Source organism: Petaurus breviceps, unplaced genomic scaffold (assembly GCF_028583685.1).
Source record: "Petaurus breviceps papuanus isolate PSGF00001 unplaced genomic scaffold, PetGlider_PUasm1.0 91133, whole genome shotgun sequence".
NCBI lineage: Eukaryota > Metazoa > Chordata > Mammalia > Diprotodontia > Petauridae > Petaurus > Petaurus breviceps.
This window is the reverse complement of record NW_027187419.1, coordinates 20,072,979-20,093,703: the sequence shown is the minus strand read 5'-3', so window position 1 is coordinate 20,093,703 and position 20,725 is coordinate 20,072,979. Positions and strand designations below refer to the sequence as shown.

General features: G+C 39.8%; 1 long non-coding RNA gene across 2 annotated transcripts in view; it reads left to right on the top strand.

Annotated features, from left to right (window-relative positions):
- Nucleotides 1–17,441, top strand: part of LOC138155479 (uncharacterized) — a 48,903-nt gene extending 31,462 nt beyond the window's left edge. The window contains exons 3-4 of one of the 2 annotated variants that reach the window (XR_011166842.1): nt 16,466–16,543; nt 17,085–17,441. This is a non-coding gene — a long non-coding RNA (uncharacterized lncRNA). Of the gene's footprint in view, nt 1–6,005; nt 6,346–16,465; nt 16,544–17,084 lie in introns of those variants that run through there. The other variant, XR_011166843.1, reaches the window with a different exon arrangement.
- The last annotated feature ends 3,284 nt before the right edge of the window (nt 17,442–20,725 follow it).

Sequence of the window (20,725 nt, the reverse complement as noted above, 5' to 3'; positions counted from 1 at the left end):
ATTGTGTAGATAGTGGCCATTACCCCACATCCCTACCCCCATTCATTGTTTTCAGTGTCCCTGATTTGTTTCCATGGTAGACTGCCTTTGACAGAGTGGCTTTTCTGTGGAATTCCTGTGGTTGACTGACTTCATACTTTTTTGCTCTCCTCCTGTCCCCTTCACCCCCAAATTATTTAGGTATATGATCTTAATGTGCCTGGCCTGAGGCCTTGATAAGACTGCCTTCTCTGTGGCCCCCCCTCCCCCAGAGGGATTTCACCAAGAAGCCCCCATTGACAAGCCCAAGGTAGCAGCACATTGGTAGAATGGACTAGCTTAGGGGGAAAAATCTGTGACAAAGTTTGGCAGCAAGAACTTGGCCTTAGCTCTTGCAGGGGAATAAAAAGTTGCAAGCTGCCTTATTGCTGGGAATAGCTACAGAAGTCTAGAAGCAAGGTTTTAGGGGTGCAGGTTTGGGGGTGCTTGCTGGGCTAGAAGTAGACTTTCCAGCACCGTCAGAAAGGACATCTGTCTTTGGGAGAAGCCCCACTGGAAATGAGTAAATGATTGCTTTCCTAATCAGAACTTCCCAGGAAAAAGGTTGTGGGCACCACAATGACCAACAGTGAAAAAGGAGGTGGAGTGAAATGCTCGGTGGATGGGTAGGTCTCAAACTCCTGCAAATAATCATGTTTAGTTTATTCAGCTGTCCCTATATTACTGTGGCCCATATGATATTACTACATTATGCTTGATTACATCCTTATAGACATTACTAACTTTTTTTGTACTCTGGACCAAGTTGTCTTTTCAAAATAGTTTTGTTTGCCTACTATACTTCCCGAGGGCATCTCCTTTCAGTGCCCAGTACAGCGTCTCCTACACAGTATCAATCAATAAAGCAATCAGCAGGCATTTATTGAGGTCTCCTATGTGCCAGGCATTGTGTGCTACAAGAAAAAGCTAAAACATTCCCTACCCTCAAGGAACTTAAAATTCTCGTGGATTAGGGACTCAACAGTGCCAGCGCAATATCTGTTAATTGAACCAAATTGCACCAAGATCGTCCACTTCTCAACATCTAGGTTCTCTCCAAGTAAAACAAATCAGATTTTATAAAACCTAAGTAAAGTCACGATATCAATGAATTGCCCTCTTTAATCTTAAAGAATCGGGCAAAACAAAGCCAGAAATGTCAAAGGTGGAAAAACAATTCCCTTATTTTTTCTCCTAATTGTCCCCATTCACCTTTGCCCATCTACTTAAATCCCACCGCCCCCGCTCCTTCCCCCTTTCCCCGGCCTTAGCGAGAAGCCAGCTAGTTAATTGCAAACTTTCCAGCAATGTTTTACTTGCATCACGGATTACTTTGGAAGAACAAATTTAAGTTTTCCCTCTTGAACAATGAATGGTTTATTTTAAACTGGGTGAAAGGTAATGGGGGGGCGGGGATGGTGGGGGAAAGCCAAGAGTGCTTCAGAGAGGTATATTCTGGAGTTTGCCAAGTGCTTAGTAAAGGGTTACGCCAGTTTCAAATGGTTGGAAAAGAAACTGTAATGTGAGAACACCGAGGTCCTGTTCCTCCTTGAGTTTTAAGATCCTCCTGCAAGATGGGAGGAAGGGCCGGCAGCTTCAGAAAGCGCGCCACCTAGTGGCGGGATCGGGGTAACGAAAAACAGAAGCGGGGGAAATAGCTGCTGGGAAATGCATGAGCGCTGGGTTATTTTTAATTGGGTTAGGCTGTCCTTGGATAAGAGAGAGCTGTGTCTCGGTGTCTGATAGTACGTCTGCACTCGCAGTTTGCACAACCAGAGGAATAGCGCAGAGCCTGGGATGGACGGTGCACAGAGCCCGAATTGTTGTTGTTGGGGCAGGGGAATGGTCATTTCCTTATATATTTTCTGTAACTGATATAAATTAAGGCAATGTAAAGGTTAATTGAATTTTTTTCCCCTCGCGGAAGTTGCCAGCCAGTTGCCAAACACTTCTGGCTTTTCGATTTATAGGTGATGCAACTGAATAACTAAGTACAGAAAGTTCCTTAGGTTGGAAGCATTTCTCCTAAAAGTTTTAGGAAAGCAGCCTGTTTTCTCTAAAATAGAGACCAACAGATTGGTGCTTTCTGTGCTATGGGTAAATTACTGGTCTTATTCTCTGATTTCTTCAGTCCAGTTCTGGATCAAGTAACAGCAAAAGTCATGTCTGGTATCTATTCAATTAGCATTTATTTAGCACCTCTTACATGGCAGGTTTGGGTAATAGGAAAGGTAAAAATGAAAATAGTCCCTGCGTTCAAGGAGTCTGCGATCTACTCTTTCAATAATGATTCCATCACAGACTGCTTAAGACTATCTGACTGGCCCACGGGGGGACAGAATAGGGGATTGCCTGACATAGGTGAACAGCTCTAGAAGTCCTCCAGTCCAGAGCGCTTATTTTGTAGATGAGGAAACTGAGGCCCAGAGAGGCTAAGTAAGTGGCTTTCTTCTAGTCACACAGCTGGTAAGTGCCTGAAGAAGGCTTCTATCCATTTAAGTTCCTGCCTCTCAAAAACACCTCTCCTGTTTTGCAGCTGATAACTGAAATTAAATCAATAAAGCTTTATCTCTGTTAAAAAATGGAAACATCAGGGCAGCTAGGTGGTGCAGTGAATAGAGCACTGGCCCTGGAGTCAGGAGGACCTGAGTTCAAATCTGGCCTCAGACACTTGACACAATTATTAGCTGTGTGACCTTGGGCAAGTCACTTAACCCCAATTGCCCTCCAAACAAGCAAAAAAAAAAAAAAAAGAATGGAAACAACTCGGGAAGAGGTAAAACCAAATTGTTATCAGTATTTTAACCTTAATGTGAATGGTTTTTAGATCCTTTCCTGAGAATGTTTTGATAAGGAAAGGAAAAAGGTGCATGAAGGTACTAGACACCTGAGGGGCAATGGGAAGAACAAGCTTCTTTGAGAAAGGAAAGGTGTGTAGGGTACCATGGGATGCATGGGACTACCTGAACCCCATTGCCTTATTATTTTTTTTCCACCAGCAAGGCCAGGTGTGAGTTCCCTGGTGTCCCTTTAGCAGGTCCAAAGGACCTCATTATTAAAGATGCATTCCTTGTATACAGCATCTTCCTGTGTTTACCTAGACCAAGCGTTGTAGTACCTTGTTGTAGCTGGTCATGCCTCACAGGGTTACCTATGTTGCAATGGTTGGTCCCTGTTGGATTATTCCCTGGTGCCATGACTAATTAATGTCTTTGTGCTGACTCATAATGCTTATTTGTACAAAGACTTGTGCACACAAGGGTACAAGGTGACCCCTGGGTCACCCTGGTCAGAGTTTATCTCAAAGACTCCTGTGCATTTCCCCATTGGCAAATAATCCGATGGCAGCTAGATGACTCAGTGGATAGAGTGCTGGGCCTGGAATCAGGAAGACCTGAGTTCAAATCCAATCTCAAACACTTAGTAACTATATGACCTTGGCTAAGTCATTTAACCTCGCTTTGCCTAAATCCACTGGAGAAGGAAATGGTAAACCATTCCAGTGTTTTTGCCAAGAAAACCTTATATGGGGTCATGAAAAGTTGGGCACAACTGAATGCCTGAACAGTAACAATAAAGAGTCCAGTGCCACTTGTACTGCTGCCTGTGCATACCCAAGCTTAGTTGTGCTGGGGCCTGGAGGAGTCTGTGCGGCATCAACAGCTCATGTTTCTGTATGTAGACTTTGCCCAGTAACCTGTACCTAGTAACCTCAGTTCCAGCCCTATAGCTGTGGCATTGACTGGCCAGAGCTGAACTGTGTAGCCCTCTGGAACCTGCCTTCCTACCGCACTATAGCATGCAGGAGATCATACCCAAGTGGGATATTTTCCCAGATCATCCAACTGGTGCAACTCTGCCCTGATCCCACTGCCCAAGGTTTGGGAAAGCCTATCCTTTCCCTATCCTAACTCCAGCAAGCATCTAGCATATCAACTAGCATGCATGACTATGTGCCTGGCACCGTGCCAAGCATTGCAGCTAGAAAGATAAAAATGAAGGAGTTTCTGCCTTCATGGAGCTGACCATCAAATGGGGGTGAGATGGGGAAATAAACGCACCTGTGTAAGAATGTACAAAGTAAATGCAAGACAATTTGAAGGGAAGTCATGAGGGGGGAAGTTGCCAGTGGAGGCCTCATGTTGGAAGCAGCCACATCTCAGTGGCACTCTGAAAGAAGCTAGGGTTTCCTAGGGGCAGAGGTGAAGAAAGAAGTGAGAAGGGAGTGCAGTCAAGGCCCTCTGAGCACAGCCAATATGCCTCTCAGAGATGGGAGATGGATTGCCTTGTGTGAGAGACAGGAAGACCAGCTTGGCTGGGCCCACAGTGATGGGCAGTGCGAAGGGGAGTAACACATAAGAAGTCTGGGAGAGTAGCAAGGCAACTTTTCTCTATCTGGGCTCCAAAGGTACCTCTGTTTGGGCTCTAGCCTTGTGCCACTTTCATCTTCCCTGGACGGCCACATGCTTTGGGCCCACTGGCTGCTGCTCACCCTCTTGTCTTGCCTCTTGTTCTGACTGGTCCTCTGAAGCAGACTACAATACAGATACACTCAAAGAGGACCGCACCAATAGAGACGAGACAAATTTTCCTCACCTTCAGAGATCTAATAACTTCCCCACATCAAAGTCATGAGTCACTGGCTGGTACCCACTTCCTCCCTGTTCCCCACAGTCCTTAATTTAATTATAAGTAATAATCCACAGGTATATGAAGATATCAACTTATTCTACCCTCTCCTGCCCCAATAATTAGATTGGATAATTTCACAATAAGATACTAAAGGCACACTTAGTTGTTTTATCTAAGGTTAGTTTTGATTGGTTCAGTCCTAATGAAAAAGAATAATATTAAAGAATCCTATCCAACATTAAGGGCAGCAAGGTGGCACAGTGGATAGAACTCTGGCCAGGCCTGAAATAAGAAGACTCATCTTCCTGAGTTCAAATCTGGCCTCAGAAACTTACTAGCTGTGTGACCCTGGACAAGTCACTTCACCATGTTTGCTTCGGTTTCTTCATCTATAAGGTGAACTGGAGAAGGAAATGGCAAACCACTCCAGTATCTTTGCCAAGAAAACCCTAAACAGAGTCACAAAGAGTCAAACATGTCTGAAAAATATTGAACAACCACATCCTACAATAAGTGTTCTCCCTTGGGGAAGTAGAATATTTGCAAATATGGAGGATAAGGGTTATGATGTAACAGGAAAGCATTCAAGTACTCACTATGTGCCAAAGATCATATTAAGAACTGAGGATATGGGTAGAAAACTGAGGCAGTCCTTGTTCCCAAGAAGCTCAAATTCTAATTGAGGGAGAGAACGAATATAGAAGAATTTAATTTCAGGGTGGGTGGAGAGCCATAGTATCCTTGGGTCATCTTGGAAGGATAAATGTAAAGGCTAAGTTATCTTCCATTTTCTAGGAAAGAGATAACTCCCTGCTCAGCCAAATGGTATGAGTGCCCATGTCATCCTTCATCTCAGGACCTGGAGGCACCCAGGTTGAAGACCCCTGCAAACAGAGATACTGTAGAATAAAAGCAGGAGATAGTTGGGGAAAGGCTCTGATATAACACAGGGATATGGCCTGGCAGGGAAAGGGGCGAGGCCTTGTGAAATGGGCTCCCACATGACTTGGACATTTGATCTGCCAGCAGGATGGAATAAGGGGGGATAGGAATATTAGAGGAAGGGTTTAGACCTGGGTGACTCTGCCCTCTCACTTTCAGTGGAGTGAGATCATCCAGTAGTTAGAAATACAGATGGGAAGAGCACAGCATGACTTTGGGAAAGACACATAGATTCTTTGTACCTTAGTTTTCTCATTTATAAGATGAAGGGGCTGGCCTACAGAGCTCTTCAGTCTCTAAATTGTGCAGTACTGTGATGATGTCACTCTTTGGTTTCTAAGATGTAAACTGAGCTGCTTCCACTAATGAGCTGAGCCATCTCATACGTATATGCACCTTTCTTGTTTCCTTAGGAACAACTATCCCCACACCTCTGACTTTGAACTAAGAAAAGTGATCACTTTGAAGGAGGAGGATCTGGGCAGCCAGGCTCTTGCTGTGAACACCCTCCTGGAAAGAAAGCACTTTTGACATCACAGATTCAGGGGAGTCAGAATAATGAAGTATACGTCATGGCCAGCATCTTGACACACATATATGATGACAAGCAGGTGTGGGGCCCATGTGCAATTAGAGACAGAGAATAAACTCCTTGAGGGTAGACACTACTTCATTTTTGTCTTTGCATCTCTGTCACCTATTGAAGTGCTTTGCATTTAGGCACTCAATAAATGTTCATTAAATTGAACTGAATTGGACTCCTTGTTTTCCCAGTGCTGACTGTGATATAGGCTGTCCCCATTGGTCTCTGTTTCCCATTCTGTGACTCTTTCAACATTGACTAATAAAGACAGGCTTCATGTCTTACTATCTATATCCATTTAGACAGTTTAGTCAATCAACAAGTAGTTATTAAGTGTCCACTATGTGCTAGGCACTGAAGTAGGTATTGGTTCAATATAAGGATGGAGCGTCTTATTCATGAAAGAGCCAGGAGGTCATTGTCTCTGGATCAAAGAGTACTTAGTGGGGAGTAAGGTATAAGAAGGCTGGAAAGGTAGGAGGGGACTAGGTTATGAAGAGCTTTGAATGCTAAACAGAGGATTTTGTATTTGTTCCTGGAGGCAATAGCCACTGCAGTTTAGTGAGTGGTGTGTGTGTGTGTGTGTGTGTGTGTGTGTGTGTGTGTGTGAGACATAGCTGGATCAGTATTTTAGGGAAATCACTTTAGTGGATGAATGGAGGACAAGTTGGAGTGGGGAGAGACTTGAGGCACACAGACCTGTCAGCAGATTAGTGCAATAATTCAGGTGTGAAGTGGTAAGGACCTGCCCCAGAGTGGTGGCAATGGCAGAGGAGAAAAGAAGGCATATCCCAAAGATGTTTCAAAAATGAAATGCAACAGCTTGGATATAGGGGTGAAAGATAGTGAAGAATCCAGGATGACTCCTAGGTTGTAAGCTTGAAATACTGGGAGGATTTTGTTGTCCTCTACAATAATAGGGAAGGTAGGGGTGGGGAGAAGGTTTAGGGGGAAAGATAATTCTATTTTGGACATGTTAAGTTTAAGATGTCTACTGGACACCCAGTTTGAGATTCTGAAAGGCAGTTGGAGATATGAAATTGGAGGTCAGCAAAGAGATTGGGGAAGATAAATAGACTTGTGAATCATTAGCATAGAGATTATGGTAGTTAAATATATGGAAGCTGAAGAGATCATGTATAGAGGGAGAAGAGAAGAGGGCTCAGGATAGAACCCTGATGGATACCCATGGTTAGAGAGCATGGCCTGGATCAGAATCCAGCAAAAGAGACAGAGAAGGAGCAGTCAGATAAGTAGGAGGAGATCCAAGAGAGAATGAGATCCTGAAAACCTAAAGAGAATATTAAGGAGGAAAGAGTGATCATCAGTGTCAAAGGCTGCAGAGAGGTCAAAGAGAATGAGGATTGAGAAAAGGCCATTGGATCTTGCAACTAAAAGATGGTTACTTTGTACAAAGCAGTTTCAGTGGAATAAGGTCTGAAGCCAGATTGTAAGGAGGTAAGAGGGGAGTAAGGGAAGAGAAAGTGGAAGCATTTATTTATTGTACCTGCCTTTTTGAGGAGTCTAGTTACAAAGGGCAGAAGAGATGTAAGATGATAGTGGGAATAGAAGGGTCAAGAAATATCTTTTTTTTCAGGATAGGGGAGTCATAGACATGTTTGTAAGCAGTCAGAAATAAGTCAGTAGAGAGTGAGAGATTGAAAATAAGTGAAAGAATGGGAATGACAGAGGGGACAATCTGTTGTAGGAGAGGGGATGTAAAGGGATTGTTGGAACATAAAGAAGGACTGGTGTTAGCTTCAGTAAAGTGTGAGAACACTTCATTATGTGAGACAAGCGAAGGGGGAGAGAGTAGAAGAAGGTGCCTGAGTGATAGGAGATAAGGAAGAAGAAAGAAGAGGGAGTTCTTAGCACATGGCCACAATTCTTTTCTTTAAAATGTGAGACAAAGTTCTCAGGTAAGACAGTGGGGGAGGGAAAGCCACGAGAGAATTGAGGAGGGATGAAAAGGTTTGGAAAAGCCACTGAGGAAAGTAGAATAGTGAGTTGATAAGAGAGGTATAGTAGGATTACCAAGCAGCAGTTAGGGCCCAGTTGAAGTGGTAGATTCCATGGACAGATTGAAGATACCCAGTCTGGCCCCTAGCAGCCTTTCCTCAGGAGACATGCTGTGCCCAGCAGGAGATGGAAGGCTCAGGATGCTAGCTCAGGTGGGGTCTGATGTCTCCTCACCTCAAGAGGCAGACTATGAGGATATGAACAGAAACAAACATCTCTAGGCCCATTTCTCAGAGGTGGTTAAAAGAGGGAAAGCAGGGTAAATCCTTCCCCTCTTGCAGGTTCTTCTCTGGTGCTGATGAAGCAGAAAGGATTTGGGGAAAAGAGAGCAGCCAAAAAGATGGCAGAACTATACATATAAGACTAATAATAGTCATCCACCAATCGATAAATTATCAAAGGATATGAACAAACAGTCCTCAAAAGAATTGCAGTGTGTTCACAATCACATAAGAGAATGCTCCAGATCACTAATGTTAAGAGAAATGTAAATCATTTCATCTCATACCCTCCAAGTTAGCAAAAATGACAGAAAATGACAATAGTCAATGTTGGAGGGGTTGTGGAAGAATCCCTGTAAGCTGCATATCGACTTGGTTTTAAAATGTATTATTATCTAGGTTTTATTGTATTTTTATTTATTTTATTAAATATTGCCCAATTGTATTTTAATCATATTTCTGCACTCCTGGGAGGGTTGTGGGCCACATGCTGTGCTAGCTCTTGCTTTGGGGGAATCTTCTTTAAGATGGAGTGTTCAGGTTTGCCATTTATTTAAAAGCAGAAGCCACCTATACTAAAAACTCCTAAGAATCAGGATCAGGAGAATCATGGCATAACATTAAAACTTTTAGAGTAAACAGATTCTTAAGGTTTCTGCCTGGTCCTTGGGCTTTCTGAGAGGTCATTTTAAGCTCTTTAAAAATAGAATAAATACATCTCAATTCAGTGTAATGAGAGCCCGATGGGTATTTAATGTCCTTTAACAAAGGGCTAAGGTGAACGATCAGTCCTATTTAGATACAGGACTGCCTTGAAGAGAATAGACAAAATGCTTAAAAGACAAAATTCCTTCCAGTCCTATTATCTCACAGTAATCAGAAATAATCTGTGTCTGTGCTGTTCCCTCTTACCTTTGAATTACCTTCCTCTGAGCTCAAGGGAGTCATGATTCAGCAAGAAAGAAGATGGTATATTTGGCCCCACCCCCCTCACTGGGAGTGGGGATCAGGCTTCCAGAAGAGGTAGGAAGCCATTTGACAGCATTGGATTGGGGAAAAGGATCGTGCAGTGTGGGAGAAAACCTGTGTTAGTACAGGTGTGGAGTCCTCTTCCTTCTTTTCTTCTTCCTTTTTCTTTGCTAGCCCCCCTGTGGGTAACTGGGGCCATCAAGCAGCTTTTACTGGATTGGAACTGTCAGGTTTCCAGGCAGGCTGCAATGGCTGATACTACAGCAACCCCAGAGGCCCTTCTGGCTATCAGACTTGGGCCCTGGGACAAAGGCATGGCCTGAAGCAAGAGGAGAAGAAAGGACCCCAGTCCCAGAACCTCCTTGAGGTTCCCATAGGGCAGTGAGGCAGGCAGGGAGGCCTGTCTTTTCTCTCACCACTTGTCATCTGCTTCCCCTTGGTGTCATCCTTGATCTGGAGCTGGACTCTGCCGGGGGTGGACACAGTTTCTCGCTTCCTCCCCCAACCAATGCCAACCCATTCTCTTTCCACAAGCAGGGTAACTATGGTGAGAGAATCCCCTAGCCATACCTAAGGAACTGGGAGGGCCCCCAGGAGATAGCAAGAGATGGCAGGAGATGGCTAGAGGCTTATGGCTCCATAAACATAGGTGTCTTTTACCTTTTTGCTCCCATTTTTTGCTATGTTCAATAAATTCTCTGAGTACTTTGAAGGGGGGGGGGGGGGAGGGTGTGTGTAATGTTATGACCATAGAGTGTGGATATTAGAATTGGGGTATAGGCTCTGCAGCAGTATATTTCTTTTCTTTCTTTTTTTGGAGCAATGGCACATATTATCTATCCCCTCATCAAATTCTGAATCCAGACACCACGAGTTTCAACTACTTAGAACTGCCTGCTTTAAACACTGCCCTTTGGTGGTGAGAAAGCAACCTAGGCATTTCCAAGTTGATGGCCCTCTGGTGGCATCGTGGATACTACAGCCATTAGGAAGTTTCCATCAGGTTATTCACTGGAAAATCAAATAATGAAGCTGAAGTTTAAATACTTTGGCCTCATAATAAGAAGATGGGACTCACTGGAAAAGACCCTAAGCTGGGAAAGATTGAAGGCAAAAGGAAAAGAGAACAGCAGAGGATGAGGTGGATAAATAATGTCATGGAAACAATGAACGTGAACTTGGACAGACTTTAAGAGACAGTGCAGGATAGAAGGGCCTGGCATGCCATGCTCCATGCGGTCACGAAGAGTTGGACACTTCTGAACGACTGGACAAAAAATTGTACCAGGGAGGGACCGAGGTGACTACTGGGCTGGCGGTTCACAGAGAGAAAGCAGCACTTGGTGGGCAGATGTCTGCGAGGTTAAGAAAAGCAGCCCACACTGGTTTTGACTGTGCTGGAGTTTCCCGAGTGTCACATGTGGGGTATGCAGGAGTCACAATGAGAAAAGTTGTGCTAGATTAGATATTGCAAATAATGAAATTCACACTCATTCTACAGATGAGAACATTTATGTCCAGAGAAGTTAAATGACTCCTAACCCTAATTAGTAAGAGAAGTTGGACTAAAATTCTCAAATTTAGTAATTTCTACATTACCCTTTAATGATGCCATACATGTTTTTACTAGAAAGTGAGTACATATGGTTTTTATGCTCATTATAGAATGACAGACAGTATTTTTTTCCCTCTGACAGCTGCAAAAAGAAACGGGGAGAACAGCTTCATGATCGGTCTGCTATATTCGTAGACTTCACAAAGGGATTTCACTCTGTTAACTTAATTGCTATGTGGAAAATCCTGTGAAATATTATCTTTTCAGAGACTTTTTAAACATAGGGTCATAGATTTAGAATTAGAAGGGACCATAAAGATCATGGAGGCCAACCTCTTAATTTTACATATGAGGAAATCATGGCCCAGTGATATTATTTAGTAAGAATCATGGAAATCTCTGAAATTCTATCAATCCCTAAAATATCTAGATTTCAAATAATCCACAGGGCAATGGGAAGACACATGGTGTGTATAAACAGATGACTTGGATGCAAGAACTAACAACAACAAAAAAAGACATTTAGAAGATGCTTTATAGTGGTAGAGTGTTATATGGTGATGATAGTAGTGGTGAATAGTTGTTGAGAAGTTAATGTGGTATAAAAAATAAAATATCAATAAAATATATTTTAATAAACAAAATTTTGTGGTCTGGACAAGGGGAAATAGAATAGTAATTTTCCATAGTCATATGTTAAAATTCTTGGAGCCAAGAGAGTAACAGAGTTGTTGAAGGAATTGTAACAGGTACCCATCTTTGTAAATGGACTGGCCCCATCATCTCTATTATATGTTATTTAGGTTGAACATCTGGAGCTTGGTGACTATAGAACATAAAATCAAAAGGCTAATTAACAAGTGTTTATCTTTAAATATAAACCAAACTGATTAACATCTTCTAAATCCAAACAGGAACAATAAAACCTTGTATTCATTTATATAATTTTCTTCCTATTTGCCAGTGGTTTTCAAATTTAATTTTTTCAATAAACAAAAATCTTTTTTCTCTTGTATACCTCCCCCATCCAATTGAAAAAGGAAGAAAAACAAAATCCTTATAACCAAAAACGCATAGTTAAGAAAAACAATTTACCACTGTCCACGTTCAAAATATACATATATCTCAATCTGTACTGTGAATCCTCACTATTCTATCAGGAGAGGGTAGCATGTTTCATCACGGGGCCTCTGGAATCAATTGTGGTTGGTCATCGTATTGATCAGCATTCTTAAGACTTTCAAAGGTGTTTGTCTTTATAGTGTTGTTATTGTATAAATTGTTCTCCTAATTTTGTTCATTTTACTCTGTATTAGTTCAGACAAGTTTTCCTAGGATTCTCTGAAACCATTCCTTTAATCATCTCTTACAGCACAATAGTATTCCATTATATTAATATACTATAATTTTTTCAGCCATTCCCTAATTGACAGATATTCCTTTAATTTCTGCTCTTTTTTTGTCCACACAAAAAGAGTTGCTACAAATATTTTTGTATATATAGATCCTTTTCTTCTTTCTTTGATCCCTTTGGCATATGAAACTAGTAGTGGTATCATTGGGTAAAAAGTATGCACAAGTTAGTGACTTTTAAAATATACATACATACATACATATATGCATATATATTTTTCTCCAATTACATGTAATAATTTAAAAAATTCATTTAAAATTTTTAATTCCAAATTCTCTTCCTTCTTCCTACTCCCCCCCTTGAGAAGGCAAACAATTTTATATAGATTATACATGACAAGTTAGTAACTTTTAAGGCAAGTCCCAAGTTGCTTTTCAGAATGATTAAATCTCTTCAGAGCTCTACCAACAGTGCATTAAACTGTTTCTCCCACAGACCTTCTGAAGAATTTATCCTTTTCCTTTTTTATCAACTTTGCCAATGTGGTATGTGTGAAGTGAAAACTCACTCTAATTTGCATTTGTCTAGTTAGTGATTTGGAGCATTCTTATTTAGCTACTGATAGATTTCTAGGAATCTAAAGGATTTATATTCTTTGACCACTTATCAGTTGAAGAATGACCCTTATTTTTATAATTTTGAATCAGTTCTCTGAATATCTTGGAAATGAGACTACAGGGGAAAAATTTTGCTATGAAGATTTATTTTCCCAATCACCTGCTTTCCTTCTAATTTTAACTATTTTGGTTTTGTTCATATAAAAATTTTCTAATTTTATATAATCAAAATTTCTCATTTTGCCTCCTGTGAATCCTTCTATTATTTGTTTTGTCATGAACTCTTCCTCTAGACATAGATCTGACAGTATTTTCTTTCTTGCTCTACTAATTTGTTTATAATGTCATCCTTTGTCACATACTGATTTGGAGCTTATATCATTATATGATGTGAGATGGTGGCCTATACCTAGTTTCTACTGCACTGCTTCCCAGTTTTCCCAGGAGTTTTCACCAGATAGTGAGTTTTTAATCCCAATAATTGAGATCTTTGCATTTATCACACTCTAACACTATGCTCATTTGCTTTAGCATATTGTGTACTGTTCTATAATCTATTCACTGATCTGTTTCCTAACCAGTATTCAATAATTTGATGATTATCACTTTGTAATATAGTTTGATTTTTGGTATTCTGAGGTTCCCTTTCTTTTACTTTTTAAAAATTTTCCTTGAAATTCTTGACCTTTTGTTCCTCCAACTGAATTCTGTTATTTTTTTCTAGCTCTATGAAATAATTCTGTGGTAGCTTGATTGGTATAGCATAGAATAAATAAATTAATTGAAAAAGTATTGTTATTTTTGTCATATTGTTTTGACTAACCCATAAGCAATAAATGTTTCTCCAACTATTTTCATTTGTGTAAAGAGTGTTTTGCAGTTATAGTCATATAGTTCACATGTTTATTTTGGCAAGTAGTAAGTATTTTACAAATTCTGTACTTATAAATCAGATTTTTAAAATATTTGAATTTTAGTTTCTTTCTGTCTCTGACTCTGCTTCTGTATTTTGACTTGCTGAAATCATTTGGACATGGTGATATGCTGATAAATATTTAGATTAAAATAGAAGAACTTAGCAAGAAATCTGTTTTGCCTCTGCAGGGAGGAGATCCATGGGAATGCCAACTTGAGGAAAGGAAGATCATGTATATATGTTTCTTTACCTGGGATAAATTTGAGAATGCATCTGCTAGATAAATCAGTTTTTGAGGCTACAGGAATTAGTTATGGTAGTCAAGGGTTCATAAAATGTATACATAAGATGTTAATCCAACAGTGGAATTCTTATATCTGTAAGTGTACTTTATTTTATTATTATCATTATTTTTAATATAAAGCAATCGGGGTTAAGTAACTTGCTCAAGGTTACACGGCCAGTTATTTCTGGGTGTGGTGCTAAGTATCTGAGCCCAGATTTGATCCCCAGGTCATCCTGACACTGGAGCTGGTGCTCTTACTCGCTGAGCCACCTGGCCACCCGAAAGTGTACTTTAGATATTAAAAATAGACAATGGTAAGTCTCTCTTTCCACCAATTTACCTCAATTTCTTGTCACTGAACTTCTACTATGAAATTGGTTTTGAATATGTATATATATGTATATACACACACACACACATTTATATGTACACACATATATTCTAGTACTTATTTCAATGGTAAGAAAAGAGCAAGAGAAATTTGATTTTTTTATACTTATTTGGGTAAATAATAGATTTATAATTTTCTTATAGATTTCTTCTCATGGAATTGAATTGTGTTTTTATGTGTATATATACACATGCACACACTATGTCTATCTATCTATTTTTTGTCAAGAAAACTCTCCAAATGGGGTCACAAAGAGTCAGACACAACTGAAATGATTGACAATAACTATACACATGCATATGTATGTTTGTGTGTACGTGTCTGTGTACATATGTGTGCGTGCATGTATATGCACATATGGTTGTGTGTACACATATGTGTTTAACACATACACTTGCTTATAGTTCTAGCAAAGTCTGGGATTCAGAAAAAAGAGCATACCTGAGACTAGTATTGATTGTGACCATCATGGTGGGCTCAGTTTAAATAGGAAGGAGACATGTTCATCCCTATGCCTGTATTAGTAAGATATGCATCATCCTTTATAAAGAATGGGCAACATTTTTACTTTATTTTTGGCCCAGGAAGTTTAAGTCACTTTGTTTGATTCAATTGCTTAACACAGCCTCCGAGGAGCTCAAGTATTTACCGCTCTGGGTCTCTGGACCTTCACTGGAGTTAGGATATCTATAAGGCACTGCTTTCCTGTGTAACTAAAATCTGTCCAAGTCTCTCCATTCTGTTGCGAATAAAGAATAACAGAAGAAAGGACCTTAGAAATAATCTAATTCAACCTCCTCATTTTTGGATGAGAAACCTGAGGTCCACTGGATTAAGTGACTTCTCCAGAGTGATACAGTTTGGAGTTCAGGTATAATTGTGGCTGAAGTACATCTGTTAATTGAGAATTACAAAATAAGCAGCTCTTAGAAAGATATACCTCCTAATAGAATAAATCTGAATGAACTATTACCTATAGTTATGTATAAAATCCAAGAGAGGATAGTATTATTTTTTCTTTCTTTTTTTTTTTTGGAGGGGGGAAGGCAAGGCAATTGGGGTTAAGTGACTTGCCCAAGGTCACACAGCTAGTGTGTTAAGTGTCTGAGGCCGGATTTGAACTCATATCCTCCTGACTACAGGGTGGTGGTGTTCTATTTACTGCACCACCTAGCTACCCCAAGGATAGTATTTTAAATAAGATTTTATATATATACGTATGTATGTATATGTGTGTGTGTGGATGTGTGTGTATGAAGAATATGTACTGTCTTGATCTCTTATGGTGTACTGGAGGTGGCCCTGGATTCTTCAAAGCTATGCCAGCAGAACTCAAGCTTTGGTGAGAAGTCTAAATTGGAAGGGTTTTTAGTACAACCTGTTCATAAATTGGCTTTTACTGTTGGTAGCATTTCTGTGACAGTTATGTCAAACAATAGTGGTAATAGCAGGCATCCTTGTTTCATCCTGATCTTGGAAAAGCTTCAAGTTTTTTTCTTATACAGAAAATACTAGCTTTAAAAATGTTTGTAATTGTATCATATAAAAGACAGTTCCTTTCATTCCTATGGTTTTATCAATTAGCATAAATGAATACAGTACTTTTAAGGCCTTTTCTGCATCTGTTGATTCAATCACTATGTATATATAATGTGTGTATCTATTTATATAGATAGTGATTGAATATATATGTATTACATATATTTGTTATTTATTTGATTAGTGATTATAATTGTTCTCCAAATATTGAACCACCCGTGTAGGCCTGGTATAAATGCAAGTTGGTCATAGCGAATACTTTTTTAGATATTGGTATAATCCTTGCTGGTTTTTTATTTAAAATATTTCTTTAACATTGGTCACAGGAGTAGAGCCCCAGAATTAAAAGTAGCATTTTAATTTGCAGAGGTATTCTTTGTATAGTTTCTTTGAACGTACTATTTTTATTATTTTTTTGTTCAGTTGTTTCTTCATGACAAAGATACTGAAGTGATCCTTCTCCAGCTCATCTTGCAGATAAGAAAACTGAGGCAAACAAGGGTAAGTGACTTGCCCAGGGTCACATAGCTAGTAAGTATCTGAGGTCGAATTTGAACTCAGATCTTCCTGACTCCAGGCCTAGCCTTCTATCCACTGTACCACATAGCTGCTCACTATTTTTATTATGCGAAATGTTTTATTAATAATAAAATTCAATCTGTTAAAATTAATCTATTTGGCTCACAATTTATTTTCATTGATACACGACTAAGAATTATTCACCTTTACAAGAGTCAAAAGTTACCATTTTGTCATCATCATGCTTTTTTGTGGTTTTAAGATATTTTGATTGGGGTGGCCAGGTGGCACAGTGAGTAAGAGCGCTGGCCCCGGCGTTGGGAGACCTGGGATCGAATCCGGGCTCAGATACTTAGCGCCCACCCAGAAACACCAGGCCATGTAACCTTGAGCAAGTTACTTAACCCCAATTGCTTTAAAAAAATATTTTGATCACTGGTGCATTTTGAATTTATTTTGATACATGTTATAAAATGTGAGCCTACTACCATTTTTTGATCCGATTCTTCTCCACTTTTCCCAGAAGTTTTTTTTAATTAAATAATGGATTCCTGGGCTCCTATCAGCAATGCAAGGTAATAAGACAACTCCATTCATGATGGAAAGGGCTGTGCACATCCAGAGAAAGAACTACAGAGTCTGAATGCAGACTGAAGCAAACTACTTGCCCTCTCTCTTTTTCTTGTTTTGTTTTGTTTCCTCTTTCTCATTGTTCACTCCACTGGTTATAATACTTCTTTACAAACTGACTAATGTTTAATGTGAAGGTATTTGTAGATCTTATACTTGATTGCATGCTGCCATGGGGGGGGGGGAGAAGAGGAGGAGGAGAAAATTTGAAACTCAAGGGATTGTGGAACTGAATGTTGTGAATTAAAAGCAAATAAATAAATTTTTAAAAAATAAAGGATTCCTTCCCCATTGTATTGTGATCTTGGACTTGCTAGTCCAAGTAGAAGACATTTGGTTCTAGATCATGTTTATTTAATGTACTTCACTCATCTGTTTTTCTGTTTTTATCTAGTGATAAGGTACAGACTCTGGGAACTCTCTTGAGCTCTCCTTGAATCTTTGAGGTATAGGCTCTGGGAATGTCCCCACCCCCCACCCCCCCCCCACTCTGATTAAATCATCCCATTTGATGAAGCATTTGCAGAGGCCATAAGCCTTCATTGTGGCTGGGCCCAGACCTCTGTTACTAGCCTAGCTCTCTATTGTCCATCTACTTACCACCCTTGAGCCTATCAAAATATCAATCCACCCTTGAACTGGCCTAGCCCACCATTGTCTGTTGGCTCTAGGGAGCCTCCAGCAACTTCCCACTCTTAATCACTCATTGACCTCATCTGACTTCTTCTGAGACCCTCCTCAAACTCCTCCTCTAGACCACCCCTAGATTCTTCCCACAACTTTCTATATATAAGATTCCATCTTCCCTCCCTGTGTGTGAGAGCACCATAAAATTTTCTAGCACAGACTTACTCTGTGTCCAATACAAGCAAACTTTTAATAAACTTTACTTTTCTTTGGCTGAGAAGACTTGGGTTGAATTCATTTGGCAGGACCCCGTATGTTGGCATTTTGGGGTCTCCAGAGCAACCCTAACCCTCTTTATGGGTAATCTCTTCATCTAGTACCAAAAAATACCAAATAACAAATAGTTTTTGTTATTATGTATTTTATAGTATAATTCAGGATCAGACAGTGCCAAGTTTTTCTTTCTCTTTTTCTCCCTTCATAATTTCCTTTATTATTCTTGAGCTTTTGTTTGTCTATGTGAATTTTACTTTTATTATTTTTGAGCATTTTAGTATTTTGTCTAATTCTATGAAGCATATATTGGTATTTTGATTAGTGGGGCATTAAATCTATAGGTAAATTTTGAAAATTTTGCTCATATGAACTCAAATTAACAAAGCTATCATATTTACTCAATTGTTAAATCCCTTATTTCTGTAAAAAATCATTTATAATGTTCTTTAAATAGACCCTATGTGTTTTGCTTAGTGGGTTAATGATCAAATATACTTAATAATTTTGTAGTTATTTTATTTATTTCTTGGGATTAAAACCCTAAGTTACCCTGGCTGGAAGTGCACTGACCACTAGCCAATTCCACTACTGATTGGAACAGAATCTTGGGCTTCATTTACAACCTGAATCAGTTTGACCCTCCTTCAGCAGCCTGAGAGCTCCTTGCTTTCATGGTCTTGCCACTTTGGTACCAGACTTGGTCTGGACACCTTTTTGGTTTGATCCCTATAGCAGCTCAGAACTCCCAGGCTCAAGTAATATATAACCAGCCTCAATCTCCCTAGAAACAGAGATTACAAGTTTACAATATTAGGTCTGACTTGTCATTATTTTAAACAGTATTTCTCAATTTTTGTCATTGAATCTCTTGTTTTTTTTTTAATAAATTACTGTAACATCAGCAAGTAGAGAGAGCTTTAACTTCTCTTGCCAACACTTATTCCTTTAATTTCTTTTTCCTGACTAATTACCATGGATAGAATTTCAAAAACTATGCTTAACTGTAATTGTGAACAGGTATAAACTTGCTTCACCCCTGTTCTTTTGGGGAAAGCCTCTGTTTTTCCATTATATATAATGCTGGTTTCTTGGTTTCAAATGAATATTTTTATTCATTACAGAAAAGATGCATATATTACTATTCCTTATGTTTAAAATTTAAATGGATGGTGTTATTTTGTTAAAGGTTATTTCAGTATCTATAGATATAATAAGATTTTCAACATATTATTCTAATTGCTTTCCTATATTAAATCATCACACACCCATTAGACTGTGAATTCTGTGAGAACAGAGACTGTTTTCTGTACTTCTTTCTACTGCAAAAGTGAGCAGAATGTCTGGCATATAGCAGACACTTAATAAAAGGTAGTTGACTGACACAAAGGGGTCCCACTTTGGGCTCAAGCTGACCTATACTCATCCAGAAGGCACCATGATTCTAAAGAGAGGGGTCCTGGCTTTTCTCACACACTCTGGTTCATTATGCCCTCATCCCAAAGTTCTGGGGGAAAATCTCTTCAACAAAGCTTAGATACAATTCATTTCTTAGGGTAGCACCCTAATAATGCTTTAAAAATAGATTTCCTTCTAGAAGACGTGCTCAGTGATAGCTAGCTGATATTAGCTATAGAGCAGACATTTACGTCTACCACCACAAAAGAAATGCTTAAAACTTGAAACACTCACAAGTGCACATTACCAAGTACTGAAACCACAAAAAATGGCTCATCACACATATTATACTCTCTCCAAAGGTGAAGGCCCTTTGTGGGACTGCCAAACAGATATTTTAGCTTTTAGCTTTAACCTGTACTGTCTGCATAATTCATAAACCTGGTTTGCCTGGCAAGCCAGGGCATGGCTTAGGTTTTCTTCATCCTTTCTTACAGCTTCTCTTGGCTATTTCTCCTGGAAGTGGTACCAATTCTCCCCTGTTAAGTGGAGCAGGTACAGGTGTAATCTCGAGTGGCCAGTAAGTAGTAAGCCAAGTTACTAGAACATATGTAGGATGTTTTGCCTGATAGCAACCTCTCTGGATGCTTGTGAAGCCTGCTTCTGCAAAAACAGGACGGGGGACTCTGCCCTCCCCATCAGAGCGTGTTCAGGTAGTCTATTACTATTTCCTGTCAGCTTACTGTGTGATGATGGAAAACTTTTCAATTGGCTGCTAATTACATAGCAGTGTGCATAAAATGTGCCTAAAAGGCACCGATGGCCAGATCCCATCACTCCTTTCTTCCTAGCCACAAGGTCTGTTATTGTGCTCCTCCCTGGGGCAGTAAATGGACATATGGATGACCTCCTCGAGTCTATGTCTGATCTAGGACTTCCTTCTGTTTGGGTCTTCTTTCCTTTTTGGTACAGAGCCTCATTAGAGAAGGCCAGCAGCCAAGCCTGTTCAGGAGCCAGCCATAAAGTGTAATCTGCTTAACCCAGCCCTGCTGGAGATTGTCAGGGTTAGAGTCATGATCACTCCAGCCTCACTTAGCCCTGATACTTTTATCAGACTGGAAAACAATCTCAATCAGATGTATGAACTGGGTATAAATAATACCAAGATCCTTAACAAATATGAACAGACATCCTGTTACACCCAGTTGAAATGCCTTTTGATTAATTGGTGTCCAA